At 41.4% G+C, this 16155-nt stretch overlaps 1 long non-coding RNA gene across 1 annotated transcript; it reads left to right on the forward strand.

Annotated features, from left to right (window-relative positions):
* The first annotated feature begins 1485 nt into the window (after positions 1-1485).
* On the forward strand, positions 1486-2691 carry LOC116790349. Its single transcript, XR_004358322.1, has 3 exons — positions 1486-1602; positions 2374-2481; positions 2589-2691. It is a non-coding gene; the product is annotated as an uncharacterized LOC116790349 (long non-coding RNA).
* Positions 2692-16155: the final 13464 nt, after the last annotated feature.

Here is a 16155-nt window from a genome sequence, read left to right on the forward strand (position 1 = left end):
AACCAAAACCCCAAGAATTTTTGCAAATTCAGGAAACACTTGAGAGGTAAAACCAACATCCTGAGACAGGAGACAAGGCCAGCTTTTGACACCGGGCTGGACCTGCGAGGCCGAAGGAAACCTGGAGCCAGGAAGCGACCGCCGCTGGGGTCAGGCCGCCGGGGACCCCGCTCCTGGCCGAGCACCGCAGGCCCCAGCCCTCCTTTTCATGGGAAATTTGCTGAAAATTTGCTGATCTGCATGAAACATTTCTTGGGGGGGGGAGAGGAAGAGCCTTCCCTTGGCTTCTTGTGGGTTCCTGGTTAAGTGGGGACGATAATGTATGCGAGGAGTGTGAGGAGGCAGCGGGGCTCGGAGGCCCTGCATCCATTTTTTCCCCACTGTGTGACACACATGGAAAATCATCAATACCTCGCTTGGCCAAATTCATTCAATTTGCCTGTATTTGTTAAAACTTTTGAGGGAGCACCGGATGCTTAATGCTTCATTTATGATTTATGCTCCATAAATGTATTAAAACATTAACCATATTTCTGCTATGGCATACTTGAATTCTCCTGGGAAAAAGCCGGAGCGTTTCTCAGGCTGCTACTCCGGCTTCCCTGAGGAGCGAGATTATTTGTGTTGTGTTACACCTCCAAGTGTTGATTAGGCCTCGGTGTTACCCTGACAGAAGTGTCGTGTGGTGCTTCTCTTTAATGGAGTAATAAGCTACATCAACTGCATGAAGGAAATGTTCCTTTTCAAGTCAGAAACGGCAAAAAAAGTTGGTGTGTGAAGCTAGCGAAGGCTCTGTCCCCTCTGTCCCCTCCACTCCAGCAATACCCTCCTCTAATAGGGAACTGGTGGCTGTAGCACTTGGGTGGTTCGGGCAAATTTATAATCGGGGTTAGAACTCTCTAATATATTAAATGGTTACACAGCACCCTTTGCCGAACCCGACTTTTAACCGCCTCACAGCCCGGCAGGCTCCGAAACACGGCTGTTAACTGGAAAGCAGGAAGGTTAAAAAATAGACAAACTAGTTTTCTGGCTTGGCTTTGACAGCGTGGGTTATTTATGCAGGTTTTTTGTTGCCTTTTTTTTTTTTCCCCAGGTTTTTTCTCTCCTTGTTTCATTTTTTCCCCTCTCTTTTTGTGCTGGGGTGGAGGGGTGGGGGTGGTCTGGAGGATTTCTTAGTGGTTGGGAAGCTTCACATTTTTCAGTAAGCATTATTGGGTAACAATTGGTGCAAACATTATGGAGGGGGAAAGGCACATAAATCACGAAATAAAAAAATAGTTTCTGCACATTTTCAAAAAACACGTTGTGCTCTCTGAGGTCCTTTTCATTTTAACCAAATCAGGGGGAACTTGTCCTCACAGCGGCAAGGCAGATGGAACAATAAATCACAGGAACCATTGACTGCCTGCAGTGTACTCTCCGCAGCTGTCACTTTTTTGTCTCTTTGGTTTTAGCTGACATGGTTTGAGGTCCACTGTGAACCAATCTGGACTTTTTTTTTACCGTCATATCCATCAAAACGACCAGTAGCCATCAACCTACTGCAGCGATCGATTCGTTTGCTTATTCTCACGCATAAGCCAATACTCAGCTCACTAGGTGAGGCTTGGGAGAAGCACCTCATTTTAGCTTTTTTTTTTTTTATCCCCCTCTTTCTTTCTTTTCTTCTTTTTTTCCCTCTTTTTTTTTCTTTTTTTTTTTTTTTTTCCCTTTTGCCTCCAGCTACAACTGTGATTTTCTGAGCGGCCTTGGCTAACGTTATTAAAGTTGCATCATGATAGATACAGAGCGGAGCCGGCAACGGCTTCCACCCACAACAACAGCAAACCCAAGAACAACCGTGGGGTTTTGCTGTTGTTGTCAGTGTTGCTTTCCAGGTGTAGCGAGACGTTTGCTAAGCTCAGAATTTCCAACTCATTGCTTATTTTGCAAAGTAAACAAGCAAATGTTATGTGCATAACCTTAGCTGTCTCTGCAAAGGTCAGTGCCTGGCTGCCGATTTCTTCTCCTGCCTTTTGGTGGCACTCTGATGCCAGCGATTCCTTCTGGCGTGTTTGGGAAACAAGACGTCCTTTCTTAACAAAAGACTCAATCTACAAAAGGCTGCAAAACAAAAAATTGATTAAATTTGAACTGGAGTATGAAAGTTTAGTTGGGTGGGTAAAATCGCCCCGTAAGTGCTAAATAGGGGCCGATCAGCACTGTGGGCTGAAGGGCTGTGCTGGGCTCAGGTAGGACTGTGTGGGATGCTGGTAAAACAGGGGGTGCCTCCACACTCCAACAATACCTATGGATAGTTGGGATTGGATATCACATTGTGTGGTTTCAGTTTATGACCTGAAACATTGCAAAGTGTCTTTTGCATTTTAGCAAAGTGTGTCCTCCAAAACACCGTCTGTCACTGACTGAACTTCAGGCCACATTTTGGACAAGAGTGTGGGGTTTTTGTAGCATAAATAGAAGTGAGGAGATATATAGGTAATACAGTCATATTAATATTTTTTTTTAATGTCAAAAATACCTGTTCACTTTAAAAACCTTCAGTTAGGTCAAGTTAAATTTATTATATACAATTTTTTTTATAGCTGAACTCTGTGATTTTGACTCGAGGTGACAGCTGAAAAGCACCAGAAACCCTTGGAATTTCAGATCTATATATTACTATAAAGGAAGAAAATAAAGTTCCACTAGGAGAAGGCAGGGAATTGCGTTTACCAAATATACATAGTTTAAAAAACACAACCCCTGAAACATTTACCTTAAAAAAAGTCAAGAGAGCAGAAGTTTTCTTTTGTATCTATAGAGCAAACATCCCTGGGATTTGTAATAAAAACCCAGTTATGAGATCCGGGGTCCCTCCTGTTAACAAGGATCTCTTAGCAGATATTGAAATATTGCCACGTTGGAGAGAAGTTATTTAAGGACCCTCCAGGAGCTGATGCAAAGGCAGATTCTGCTGAGACTGTTTTCCTCTCTGCAAACCTTTGAAGGGAGCGTGTCCTGAACATATTCCACTTTAGAGAGGTGCAACAAATAACAAGCTACAGCCAAAGCCAGCCCAGCTTCGTGATGAATTTCAAGGAGCGTGACCAATAATCCTTCTACTTATCTTAAAAATCCTATGGAAGTAGTAAACCATTTCCAACACAACTGAAAGCAAAATGTGGGGGGAAAATAAGAAAGAAAAATCACAAAACAAGCCATCTGTCAGTGAGCAACCCAAGAATCCTGAGTCCACTCAAGTAGTTAGTGCATGTTTTTCTGTCCTGCTAATGGATTGCATATTGTTGAAAATACGAATTACAAAATAAATCAGAAGAAAGTAGCTGTTGTGGATGTGATCCTGCTCTTGGGTTCAGTGAAAATATCAACCTGATTCTGTTTGCTGCTACTGGGGTGCACATCAGATTAATTATTCAGTGTAAATTACTCCAGATTGGCAATCGGAGCTCTCTAAATTTACTCACAGCCCGAGGAACGAGGCTGAGAGTCGATGAGGGTCAGACCAATTTAGGCTGTGGATTTTCACAAACCCTCACCCTTAGCGCTGGGACATACACACACATCTTAAATATACCTTTAAAAATGTCTTGTGCTGGGGAGATGCCAAACAGCTCTTGCTCCCTTTAGGGGAGACATGAAGGGTTATAAACCATGAGCCCTGTGCCAGAGCTGATGCCTAGAAAAAAAATCCCTGTTTCAAGTGACTCAGAGTTTTGGCTGAAGAGGGAGAGCAGGATAAGAGGGCCCTGCGTTATAGCAATTACGCAGGAATAAGGAATTTCACTCTGATTACCGTGCCAGCAAAATCTGTATATATGTAATATCAGATAACATGGTCCTGCCTGTGAAAGGAAGGCCACTAATTCCACAGAATTCTTATTTTCAAATGAATTCCAACGGCGAGAGCAGGGAGCAGCTTTGTTAAAAGGGCCAGTCATTTATATGCCTAATGGGGACTTTTCTCCTGTTCCTACCAAACGGTCTCTAATATAATTCTGTGTTTTAACAGGAAGCAGTTCTGCATATTTTGTAATTAGCTTTCTGTGGTAGATATTTAATAAATGAAAGAAAGAAATGGAAAAAAAAAAAAAAAAGACAGTGCCAACACAAAACTTTGCTCATCGCTTGGCTACTAAACACCATGGGTTTAACATGCACAAAGCTGTGTGAGGTGGGTGATGTGTGGGAGCTCCTGGGCTGCTCCATGTGCTCAGAGCCTGGCACAGGCACAGTCCTGGCAGGATCGGGCCCGCGGGTGCTGCCGCCGCCGCTGCCGCTGTTGTTGTTTTCCAAGAGGAAGTATTTCGGGGCTGCCCTAACATTAGTGCAACATATCACTCGGGCTGCATTCCCTGCTGACTGCAGGCTGTTTGATGAGTAATTAGGAGACCTTCTCTTTAGTTTGTTTGACATATTTTACAAAACGTGCGAATCTGTGAAAAATTTGCTTGTTCATTTAAAAGGCAGAGTTCCTAAATGAAGCTAAATAGATATCATTTTAGGAGGCTTTTTTTTTTCCCTCTTGCAACTTCAAACACAATAGGCTCTTTTTGCCTCAAAAAGGATTTTTTTTTTGTTTCTGTTGAGAAGTAATTATTCTGTTGTTGCATCTGTGTAGCTTCACTCAGAGCTCATACAGAGAAAATCTCTGTAATACTTAGAGATAAACATATCTAGACACGCAGATATTCATGTGTGTACTTAAGTTTGTTTATATTTTACACCCACACATCAAAACTGGTATCATTAGCTACTTACTGTAAAGCAATAAACTCAGCTCTCTTTCCTCTGCCCACATCAAAGATGAACACTTTTTTCTTGATTTTCCTTCTTTAGCACAGAAACCTCAGAGAAAATTTTAAATATTTTCAAATATTCCAGCACCCATTATGCTCCTTTTGTGAAATACACTTTGAAGATCATTTGCTGCTTCAGATTGCATGATTTCAGTTGCTAATTTAACTTTCCTAACTATGGCAGTGTTGTGTAATTAAAAAGTTAATTTTTTCTTGGTTTGAAACTGTTTGGAGTTTTTTTAAATATAAATATGATTTTCTTCTCTGCAAAATAAGTGACACCTCTCAGCACCCTGAATTTCAGGGAAAGTTGCTTCTTGCACTATTCAGGATTATAAATTAAAAATTTATATATTCAGAAATAAAAATATAACTGCTCTCAATTTCTTTCCTGTCAAAAAAGAACTCTGGTATTTAGAACCAAGCAGTCCTACTGACCCAAAGGTTAAAGTTTTCCTCAAAAAAGCAATGCTGGAATAAGGCTATGCTAGCTGAGATTAAAATCCTTTTGTGCTGTAAGATGTGAGTACAGGGATGATTTAAAAACCCCATACTTTTCTAGTCAGCTCTACTTATTGCTTCAGGCTGAGCATTTTGTTTTCCCTTTTTTTTTAATCCTTTCTTTTATTATTTTTTTCTTTTTTTTTTCTTTTCAAGTGAACACTTGCTTATTTTGGGCAAGCATCTCATTTATCTGTGCCTGCTTCTTCCAGAGACTTTTTCCTACTGGAGAATTACTGCCTGGCACATCAATAGGCTGCAAATTATATAAGGGCTGTGTTTAACTTGCAGCCCGATTGCCATTGTCGGGAGGGTCCCCGTCTTTTAGCTAAACTGCCTTTTTCTGGAGGAATTTCAGATGTCTGTAATTGCTGCTCCTTTCAGCACAGCTTAAGGTATCAATATCAACTCGATTTGAATATCATAAGTGGGAAGTTGCTCTAAGCAAAACAAAAACATGTCAGTTGCCCAGGTGACATTTTGTAGCAAACAAGGAAATCACAACTCCAGGAAGTGTTGTATTTTATGCCAACAACAATATGACAGTTTTCTCTGTAAAGAAAACATGACACTTTTCCAAATATCAGAGGATGCCTCCGCTGCTCAAGGGATTCCTGTACTGTCACTGAAATGGAAGGTCACAGGCTGGTTTCATGATTTCTGTAGTTTCAAAATGTTGTGGTGGAACGTTTGCACGCTAAATGCTGTAGGCTAAGGGAAATCTTTCCCTTCATCTCTGAAAGAAGTGACAGGAAGAAAAAGGTCCTACTTTGACAGCAGTAACCTCTAGGTCTAGAGGTTCTGCCCCAAGCAACTCTGAAGTAAAATTACCTATGTTAATGTGTTGTCCTTGCTGTCATCCAGGCACACATGTGTGAGCGTGCAAAGAGTCCGAGGGGCGAGTGTGCAACCCAGGGGCTCCAGCAAATGCTCCTGTCCTGTTTTCACCTGGCTGTGGCTGTAATAAATGCTGGAAACTTTCTGCAAACAATTTCTTTTAAGAGGTGGGGTTTCCACTTCAACTTCAAGAAGGTAGGGACCGACTTGCTATGCCAGTGCCTAATTCTTGACGCTTAAATAAACAGACTTTTGCTTTAAGCTCGGGGAAAGAAGTTTTAACTTCAAGGCTATTGTCAGGATCAAAACACATTTGTTTCCAGCCTTGCTCCTTTTTTTATTCTTCCCCCTCCCCCTTAAAAAAAACACACCTTAGTCTATAGATTATATACTTCCTGCTGCCCTTTTTATAAGCAATAAGAATTTAATAACTGAGGGCAACTCTATAGTAATATTTATATGGGTCAAGTGGCTTAAAAGTATGCAATAAATGTAAAGTTATGAACCACATTGCCCCTTTTTAAATAATGCAGCTAGCACCGAGATATTAGGTTTCATATTCTGGAAAAAGGTGTTTTAGCCTAGGCTTTAGGAGTACACCAGACATGAAAAGTTATACTGATCCCATAATAAAGTCACTGCCTGCTTAATATGGTGTGTTATGTAGAGCTCCAGATCTTAATAGCAGACCACAGCAAGAACGTCCCAGATGATATCAACAAAACCTTCGCTTTCTCATTAGCAATCAGCAAATTCTCCTGGTGTCTGCTGGTTTCAAATAAGGGCAAGTGCCTCTATTCCTGGTGTGAAGCCCAATAGGATAATAGAAATAATGTAGTCTAATCAGCAGCGAACACATGAGATCCCCCTGTCAGAGCAGGGCTTGGTGACTCCCCTTCAGCAGCTTGTAACAGCCTTCCTGGTCCTGAGGAGCAGGATCTGTGGGATTGCGGGAGAGGGAGGAGGAAAAGCCACTCCTCGTGCATTTCCACCATCACCTCCCTGCCAGAGGACAGCTACTATTTACAAACAAGAGGGGTTTGAGGATGTCTGCATAAAAATAAATATTGACCCCTCCTTAGAGTCGTTATTTTGAATATATAAAGAAAAGCTGTGGTGGTTTCTGTATATATAAACACATCTACGTGTGAGTGGGCAGATTGATTTGATTTGATCTCATCAAACCATCCACTTCTTCGATAAATCTGATCAAATATTTGTCATCATGGCCCAAATGACTATTCCTTTGTTGTCCAGCACACTGCTGATGTCTGCACACTGTCTGCACCTGTATTAGTATTTTTTTTTTTATTTATTGCTGTTAGATTTAAACAGATCTTGTGTTTGGACATACATTTGCAGCAGGATATTATTAAGCATGGGGACCACCATTGCTGTTAAACCATTGTGATGTAAGTGTGAAGGGCACATGATCATCCTGCTCTTGCAGCCTAAATAATCCATGGCTATGCTTGGGGAAATGCAGAAGAGTTTCAGGTTTTGCACTGATTTTATAATTGTAAGGGTTTTTCTTCCCTCCCTCATTTTCCCTCGTGATTTCTGTGTGCTCTTAGAATATCACTGGTTTCTATTTAAGAGCATTTTTTGCACTCTTGTTCAGCCCTGCTTAAAAATTAAGCCTGTGAATGTGGCTGGTGCCATGCAAGGAAATGCAAGTCTAAGCTGCAGTAGTGTAAACAAAAAAGTGTTTTAAGAGGTGCTTAACTGTGTTTTGAACCCTGATTAAGCCTAGGGTTACTCAGTGTTTATATGTGCATTTGGAGTGCGTTGGGAAAATTCAGTGTTTAATGGTTCCTGTGCTGATCTTTTGTTAGAGCCCTGGGCTGCGGTGCCTGAGAGCAGCGATTACTGGCCAGATTAAAAACCACAAACTCGCTCTTATTCCGAGTTTTGTCCAACTTTATTCCTGCTGATGGGAAGCAGGAGTCCCTGTACCTCCCAGAGTCAGGATTTTAAAAACTGACACCAGGAGTCAGTCCCCCGAGCTCTGATTTAGCTACTGGAGTAAACAGTGAGGTAAGAGAGCACTCTTTTGAACACATTTATAAAATTGAGAATGGTTTCCATCTATGGGTCTCATTACGGTTCTTGGATCTGATTTTTTTCTTTGAATAACATGGACAAGGATGGTACCCATGAAGGGCAAATATTCAAAAGAAAAAATGGATGATGACAAAGGGCAATGAGGTAACAGCACAAAGCCTCTTGCTTCCAACTTCTCTGCACTATTTTGAATTCTATGAATGACCTTGCTGAGTGCTTCATTCTCCTAAAATAACAAACAGGTCAATACCAGTCCTGCTTGTGTGATAAAATGCAGTAATTGCTGACCAGGACATGTCCACAAAGGAGCTGGGAGAACTGGTCCGTGGGAATGAGGATATTTTCACCAGCAGGGTCAGGAGATCCTGACAGTTCAGGACAGTCCATGGCAAAGGAAGACAAGGAATGTCGAGGCAGACTGAAAAGGAGAACTGATGGATGAGGGTGATGCTACCAAAGGGAAAACTGTGCTGGCAAATAAACACATATTTACTAAAAGAAACCCTCTTGTTTATGAGAAGTGAGAGGTGAAATTGAGACTACTGATGCTAAATTACATGATTATTTTGCTCAAGTGAGAGGGAAAAAAGGGCTCTGGGGGAAAGCTGGCTCTGCAACATCCAAGCACGAGCTACCTGCACCTATAGGGAGGTTAGAAATCTAGGAGAAGGTGTCTGATATCAAAGCAGGGAGGCTGTGGAGCAGTCTCCATATGTGGGTAATGATGTGAAAAACCACTAACGGCTCTTAAAGCAGATCCTGATGACAGGGGATTAGAGGACATGTCTGCAAGGGAAAGGGCCCGGATGGGAAGACCCAATGAGCCTCATCCAGTCCAGTTTAATGGAAACGCCCTGGAAAGCGGAAATACTGAGGCACACCAAGCTCAGACTGTCTAAACTTCCATTTGAGTTACTTTTATTACTATGGATTTAATCCCTGCAGTTTCCAGGGATAGGGAGCGTCTGGGATCAGCCACTCTGTGCTGTGGGAGGGCACCTCTCAAGATGTGTTGCAGTAACAGAGACAAGGTCTGAGGTCATATTTTACCAAGGAAAGAGGTTTTGGAGTGATTTCAACAGCACTGGTGTGCTACAGAAGAGTTCAGAGAACAAGGGGCACAAGGTAGGGCAAGAAGATTTTTGTTGCTCAGGGAGAGTAGATATACAGGGCCACTGCCCTGATGTGATGTCACTTCTCTATATCTTACTCTATATGAACTACACAGAGATTAAAACCAGAAAAGGACCCCCCCCCCCAAAAAAAAGAGAGAAAACAAAGTAGAGTAAGGGAAATATTAAGATATTAGGAAGAAATTCTTTCCTGATGAGGCCCTGGCATAGGTTGCCCAGAGAAGCTGTGGCTGCCCCATCCCTGGAAGTGTTCAAGGACAGGTTGGATAGGGCTTGGAGCAACCTGGACTAGTGGAAGGTGTCCCTGCCCATGGCAGGGGCACAGAACAAGATTAGCTTTAAGATCCCTTTAAATTCCAACCAGTACGTATTGCCTGAGCTCTCAAGACAACAAAGTTGCCTTCCTGCAGCCTAGGACACCAAAAAAATGACACTTGTATGAGCTGTGCCTTGGAAGTGTTGTTTGCATCATGGCTTTCACTGCATCCCACATGTGGGAACCCAAATCTTGGAGTCCTGGAAACCTTGTGTGTCTGCAGCTTCTCTGTGAGCCTGACAAGGGATCATTAGTAACTCGCTGATGTCTCTCTCTGTTTGTTCTACTTCACGAGACACTTCCCCAACTAATTTAGAACAAAGCTTGGTGTTTACTTGGCTTCACAAAATGACACTTTTTTTCCCCCAAGATTGCTGCAAAGGCTTGGGAAAGAATATTTACATAAACAGGTTTCAACTTCATCAAGAACAGGTCAAGAAAGGAGGGCAAATCCAAGTGGAGGAGAAATAGAGCAGAGCATAAAGTGGAGTAGTTGGTGCTTCATTTAAAGCTGCAAAAGAAGTGCTTTGAATGTTTGTAGGGCTGTGAGAGAGTCACACAGTTACCTGAGCCCTCTAAAACTGCAGGAAATATCAAGGAAGAGCTGTGAGGAGTGGTTGGCGTTGACAGCAAGGGCAGCATGAGGCAGAAAACCATCCATGTGTCACAGCAGCTTTGTGCTGCAACTTCACTCTGGAAGCCTTTGAAGCCTGGAGACTATGAAATTTTAATTGTTAGCAACCTCTCAGGGACCTGGGGATAATACCTGTAGGAAAACTTATGGCATTCCCGCTGGAAGGAAGGGAGAAGATGGCAGTGAGGTGAGCACCACAGATCTCCCCGTGTGAGTGGAGCCATGGTCTCCACATGAATCTGCTGTTCCCAAACTTCACTCATCAACATTTTCCCTCCTGGGGGAAAGATGATTCCTCAATACTCATTCCAGGAGCCCGAGGGGCGTCTTGCACGGACAGAAAGAAGCAGAATTAGTTTGTGGGAAGTGGTTGGGTCCAGTATGTAAATAAAAGCAAGTCACATCCTCATTATGTGGCTCTTTTGAATAAATGTTAGCCTTTAAGTGCCAGCTGTCACTCTATGCATGGCCTCCCTTCTTACAACTAACCTCTCTGTCACCTCGCCTTGTCTCCCTAACTTGTCCTATTATGCAGTACCAAGCTGAGTCATTGTTTCAAGCAGGAGGTGACATGTTAATAGCTTAATAATAGTATAATCTCGCAAATAATAATATGCTGTCACACTGTCTGAAGCACAATGTTTACAGGAGAAGTGGTAATGTATGATGACAGTAATTTGAATAAAAATGAATTTACTGCTCTTGTCTCATTTGCAGTAAATTTTCGCATCTTTCATGCACAACTGGTGCTCCATGACCTCTTTCATTATTGTGTTCTCAGTGGCTGCTGCTTGCTTTAAAGTGAAAGGCAGGCAAATGAAACAGAAACCTGCAGCTTAACAACTGATCTCCAGAAAAGAGTTTGCACCGCGGCTTCTGGAAATCTCACTTTGTTTGTTTACGGAGCCGACCCATTGTCAGCCAGGCTGTTTAATTAATGCAAGCTGGAGGTGCCGATTGAAAAGCAGGCACGGGCTGATACCATTATGCGTTGACAATTTACAAAATAATTGTCATTAAAATGTGGCAGAGGGAAGGAAAAAAGGGCTTGGAATACAGGGACCAGCGTTTGGTTTGAAATTCGAGTTTGCGCAGCTTAAGGAGAAACTGTTTGAAATGCTCTGGGTGTTGTTTGAAGTGGAGAAAAGCAATCATTGAGTTAATTATAAATGTCTGGTGATATGATAGTGGACTGGTAAAACTTAAAAAATTTTCCCTGAATATATAAAATATCTGCTTGTGGCTGGTTTCTAACTTGTCTTTTGCTGTATCATAAAATTCCGCCATTTCCATGACTGATACGGGCCAGGACTCCTGGCATTATTCTGACAAATAAATAGGGAATGTACTCTAGATCAAAACTGCCTTTGGAAAATTTAAATTCCTAGGACAGTTCTGTTTCTCTAAAAGAAAAAAGAAGTTATTACGTGATGTGGTTCATTTGATGAAAAAGAAGAAAGTTTACAACTCACAACTGATATGCCTGGACTAAATTTAGTTTGATGGAATGAGGACAACTAATTGAAACTTGCTGGGACTCAAAACACTGCACAGGACAAATTCTCCCCAAAACTGTTAGGTTTTATCTAAGTTTAAGTGAAAGTATAGAATTAAAAAATGTGGTTTGCATGACCTAGTTCATGGGTTGAAGTAATTAAGACCCCAGATTACCTCTTTGTCTTTATATATATATGAGTACAATTATGTATTTTTTTCTTTACTTATGTTTGTATCTAATAAATAAAATATTTTTCTCTAAATTGAAAGTTAAGCAGTGTTAGGTTTTTTGTGTATTTAGGGTTTTTGTTGTTGCTTGTTTCATTTTTTTTTAATAGCTGTTCTACTGCTCTTTTGTTACTCCTGCAGAAACTGGGAGCTGAGCTGGAGACCAACCTCAGTGATGGGCCATGCTGAGTGTGTGTACTGGGAAATCCATTAGGAAAGGGACACATAAATCACAGTAAAACACAGTTTGTTGTACTTTTGAATCTGAGTTTTTAAGAGGGGCAAAAATTAGCCTTCAGTGTCCCAGCTTTGCACACTGATGCTAAAGGCTGAGATCTTTCTATTCAGCTCTTTTTAAAAACAAGACATGGATGTTTTCTCCTACATTGACATTGATTTAAGTAATTCAAAACTGCTCTCAAATCTAACTCCCATTTTTATTTGCAAGGTGAAGGCTAGAGCTGGTCTCTAGCCCAGGAAAACTTGTGTCAACAAGGACCTGGGAACCATTGAGTGCTGCTGCCATGGGATGCTCCAGGAATTGCTCTCTGGTGCCTGTTCTGCAACTCACAATGATGTGCAACTCTTATATATCTATTTTTATGCTATTTACAGTGAAATGCAATAAATGGTGTGCATTGTGTGGCTGGAGGGTGCCAGGGAACTCTCTGGCAAGAGGCAGCACACAGCTCCCCATGGGGCCAAGGTGATCTTTGGGACCCACCACCTGCCAGTTTTAACGAATATCTTCAGTGATGTTGCATCTAGAATGGACCTTCAAATCCTTAAATTGCTTAATTTTGAACCTGGTCTGGTGGATGTTGCCCCTGCCCATAGCAGGGTGCTGGAACTAAATGATCTTCAAGGTCCCTTCCAACCCAAACCATTTTGTGATTTTATGATTCTATGATTTAGGAAGAGAGTGCAGCCAATGGATTTCATAAACACTTTGCAAGACTGAGATTGTTTTAGAATTGAATTTTCCTTTTTTTTTTTTTTTTTTTTAGCATGAGTAGTGCCAGGGGCTTCAACGGGATTGCTCAGAGTAGCAAGGGCTGAGTGAGCCCCTCCAGGTAACTGCATTAAAATAAATTGCTTTGTTGAAAAGATTTTTCCATTGGAAAATATTTTCTATTTAAAAATAATTTTTTTTCCTAGTGTACATTTAACTATTTTCTTAATTTTGGAAATTCTAGCAGTGTGAGTTAAAAATCAAAATATTTGTGACATCACAGAACCAAGTAATGATTACTGGAGATTATGTGCCAAAGGATAGAAAAGAACAGAGCAGCAAAATCTCTCTTTGGTGATGGAGTTTATTTCATGTTTATAAAAGGTGTCTTACCCTGAATCACTGATGTTCAAGGGGATATTGACACTTCTATGTCCTGCTTGCAACTCAGAGGTCCTTTACGTTGCTTAGTGCCACCTTTAATTATTTAAATATAGTAGATTAAAGGTCTTAATTAGGTGTATTTAAGATTGTTAAATATGTCAGTGTTCTGAACAGCCAAAGTCATCTACAGATATATGTCTCATTTGCCAAATGAAAGTTTCCCTGGGACAAAAATAGCCCCAAAATATTGTATTTGTGGAAATAAACAGTGGGTGGAGCTGATTTTCCCGGTGTGAAAGTCAAGTGGAGTTTTTAATTGACTCCACCAGGCACTGGATCAGCCTGTGGGGTGTTTGGTGCTCAGTTACAAGTTAGTACTCTCTCTAATCACCTTGTTCTCTAAAGGAAATAGATACTAAACAGGAACCATCTGGTAATACATTCTGTACCTCTTAATTACAATGTTTTGAGTGGCACCTAAATAAATTTCATTTACAAGCACATGACTGCTTGTCAAAAGCTCTGTTGATAATTTTATTATTGTAGTATACCTTCTCTCTTAATGACCCCGGCCCAGTAAAGTCAGGAATATTCAGCTCTATGACAAAAAAAGTGATTGTCTTAAAAAAAGAAAGGCACAAACTCCATCTTTCATGGGGTGTTTCTAATTGTTTTCAATTTTTTTGTTGCTTGGAATACCTTTACACATGACATGGTGATGTACCCACATTAAAAACGACCAAACCTGTAATTTCTTGGTAGAGAGAAGAAGCTGAGGCAGCTCTGTGGAGAGCCTGGAATTGTTGTAAAGCGCCTGTGTTTTTTTATGATCTGTGTGTTCCTGGGTAGATGTACTGTAGCATTTAGACAATTTTCTCTTTGTTAGCTGCAGGAAAAGATCAATATTATAAAGAAGTTGAGTGACTCTGTGAATTAGTCTCCTGCGTTTTCACCCTGGGAAGTGGGGATTTAAATCCTGTCCCTGGTTTTGAGGCTGAACCACAAGCCCTGTTCAAAGTCCACGCTGGAGCCTCCCTCAGATTTGGAGGTTTTCAGTTTGGGGTTACTGGAGCTGAAAAGGGCTTTCCTCATGTCTTAGTAATCTCTGGTGGGAATTCGTCTGTATTAAAAAATCAACATATAATTTGGCAGGATGCAGGATGATTGGCAGCTTCTGTTCAGGGAAAACCTGGGGCAGGGCTTGGATGCAGGTGTCACCACCACACTCTGTGGCACCCTGGAACTCATGGAAGGTTTCTTTGAAGTGAAAGGAAAGATTTTCCCATGCCATGACATTAAACAGTGGCACATCCACTTGCCAGGGGTGAGCAGCATCCTGAGGGCAAAACTGAATAAAAAAAAAATTATCAATAATGTCCAGTATTTACTAAGTTTTCTGGGAAACTGCTGTCTTCATGTACAAATGTCTTTGAAAAACAAGAAGTTGGAGGAGACGGAAATACTAAGAGAAAGGGCACAATGGAAGTTTCTGGGAAAACAGGAGGAATGTGGCACCTGGAGGGGTTTTGTCCACTTCTTTGGGATGAGCCGCCCATGGGAAAACACGGCAGCATAAAAAGTAAAATAACCTTATTTCTAAATTCATGGCAAATTAAAAAAGGATTCCTACTGCTCTCAGCAGGCTCCTTTATTCCTTTTTAGTTGCAGTTGATGGTTTTTCTCCTCTTAAAATAATTTTATCTCCAGGTCTCAGTCTTGATGTGGGAACTTTAGGAAACAGATAAGCTTTCAAATATTTTTTTAATCAATGCTTTAGCAAACTAGAGTTGAAATAGCACTTAAATTCAGAGAGGTACTGGTAAAATGGAGAGGATGATCTTCACCAGGAGGGTTTGTAAGTCAGGTTTGAGGCGACTGAGTTGCCTGAGCAGGAGAGGGAATTCACTGTACACAGCAAACTGTTATCCCCTACAATATAATATCTGGATTTGAAGCTGATATTTAAAGAGGGCACTTGCTTTACTTATGAGATTAAAGGCAAATGCTCTCTTTTAAAAATGAAGTCATGCTGTGTTTTGCACCTTTTGACACTTATTAACTCAGGTCATTAAAAAGAGGCTAATTAAAAAAGAATGTAAAACAAAAGAGTCATTTGTCTATCGCCGAGCTCGGTTCTTCATGTGCTCTGGCTGGAGGCAGTCTCTGTTTAAACCTTGGGTACAGAAAGCACTGGGAGCCACTGGGGCATGCTTGGAGCTTGTCATGGCTTTTGGCAACACTGTGGTCCGGCTCATTATGCACCTCATAAAGAAGAGAAGTCATTGTCATCAAAATTAGCTGGAGCCGGAATTTACATTCGTGGAAATTTTGGTTTCACCACTGTCCTCTGGGGCCGGACAATAAAGGAAACCTTTCCCCAGCTGCAGTTAAAGAAAGTGAAGTTCAATAAACGCTGAGTGCTTCGTTAAGGCGTTTCCGAAAGGACTGCGCTGTGAGCACGTGAGATTTTACAGCTGATGAGAATTTGGTACAAGCAGCGTGTGAAGTTCACTGGTTTTGGTGTGTGAGATATGCTCAGCACACCCAAATTTGACTTGTGAAGAGCCTCTTGTAACCGCTATTCATCCCAAAGAGTTTTCTGTTTTTCCAAAGGGAGACTTTGCTGGCAGGGAGCTTCTCTCCTATAAGGTTCAAAAGTTGTTTTTTTCACAGGAATAAACTTTCCTGATGCTGGGGAGGGAGTCCTTATGTGGACTTCCAAGGACGTATGAACAGGTTTGTGGGCTATCTTTACCAAAAGCATGTGTTGCGTCGATCGGTCTGTCCTGAAGCTCATCCAAACTGAG

The sequence above is a fragment of the Chiroxiphia lanceolata genome, chromosome 8 (assembly GCF_009829145.1).
Source record: "Chiroxiphia lanceolata isolate bChiLan1 chromosome 8, bChiLan1.pri, whole genome shotgun sequence".
In the NCBI taxonomy this organism is placed as follows: Eukaryota; Metazoa; Chordata; class Aves; order Passeriformes; family Pipridae; genus Chiroxiphia; species Chiroxiphia lanceolata.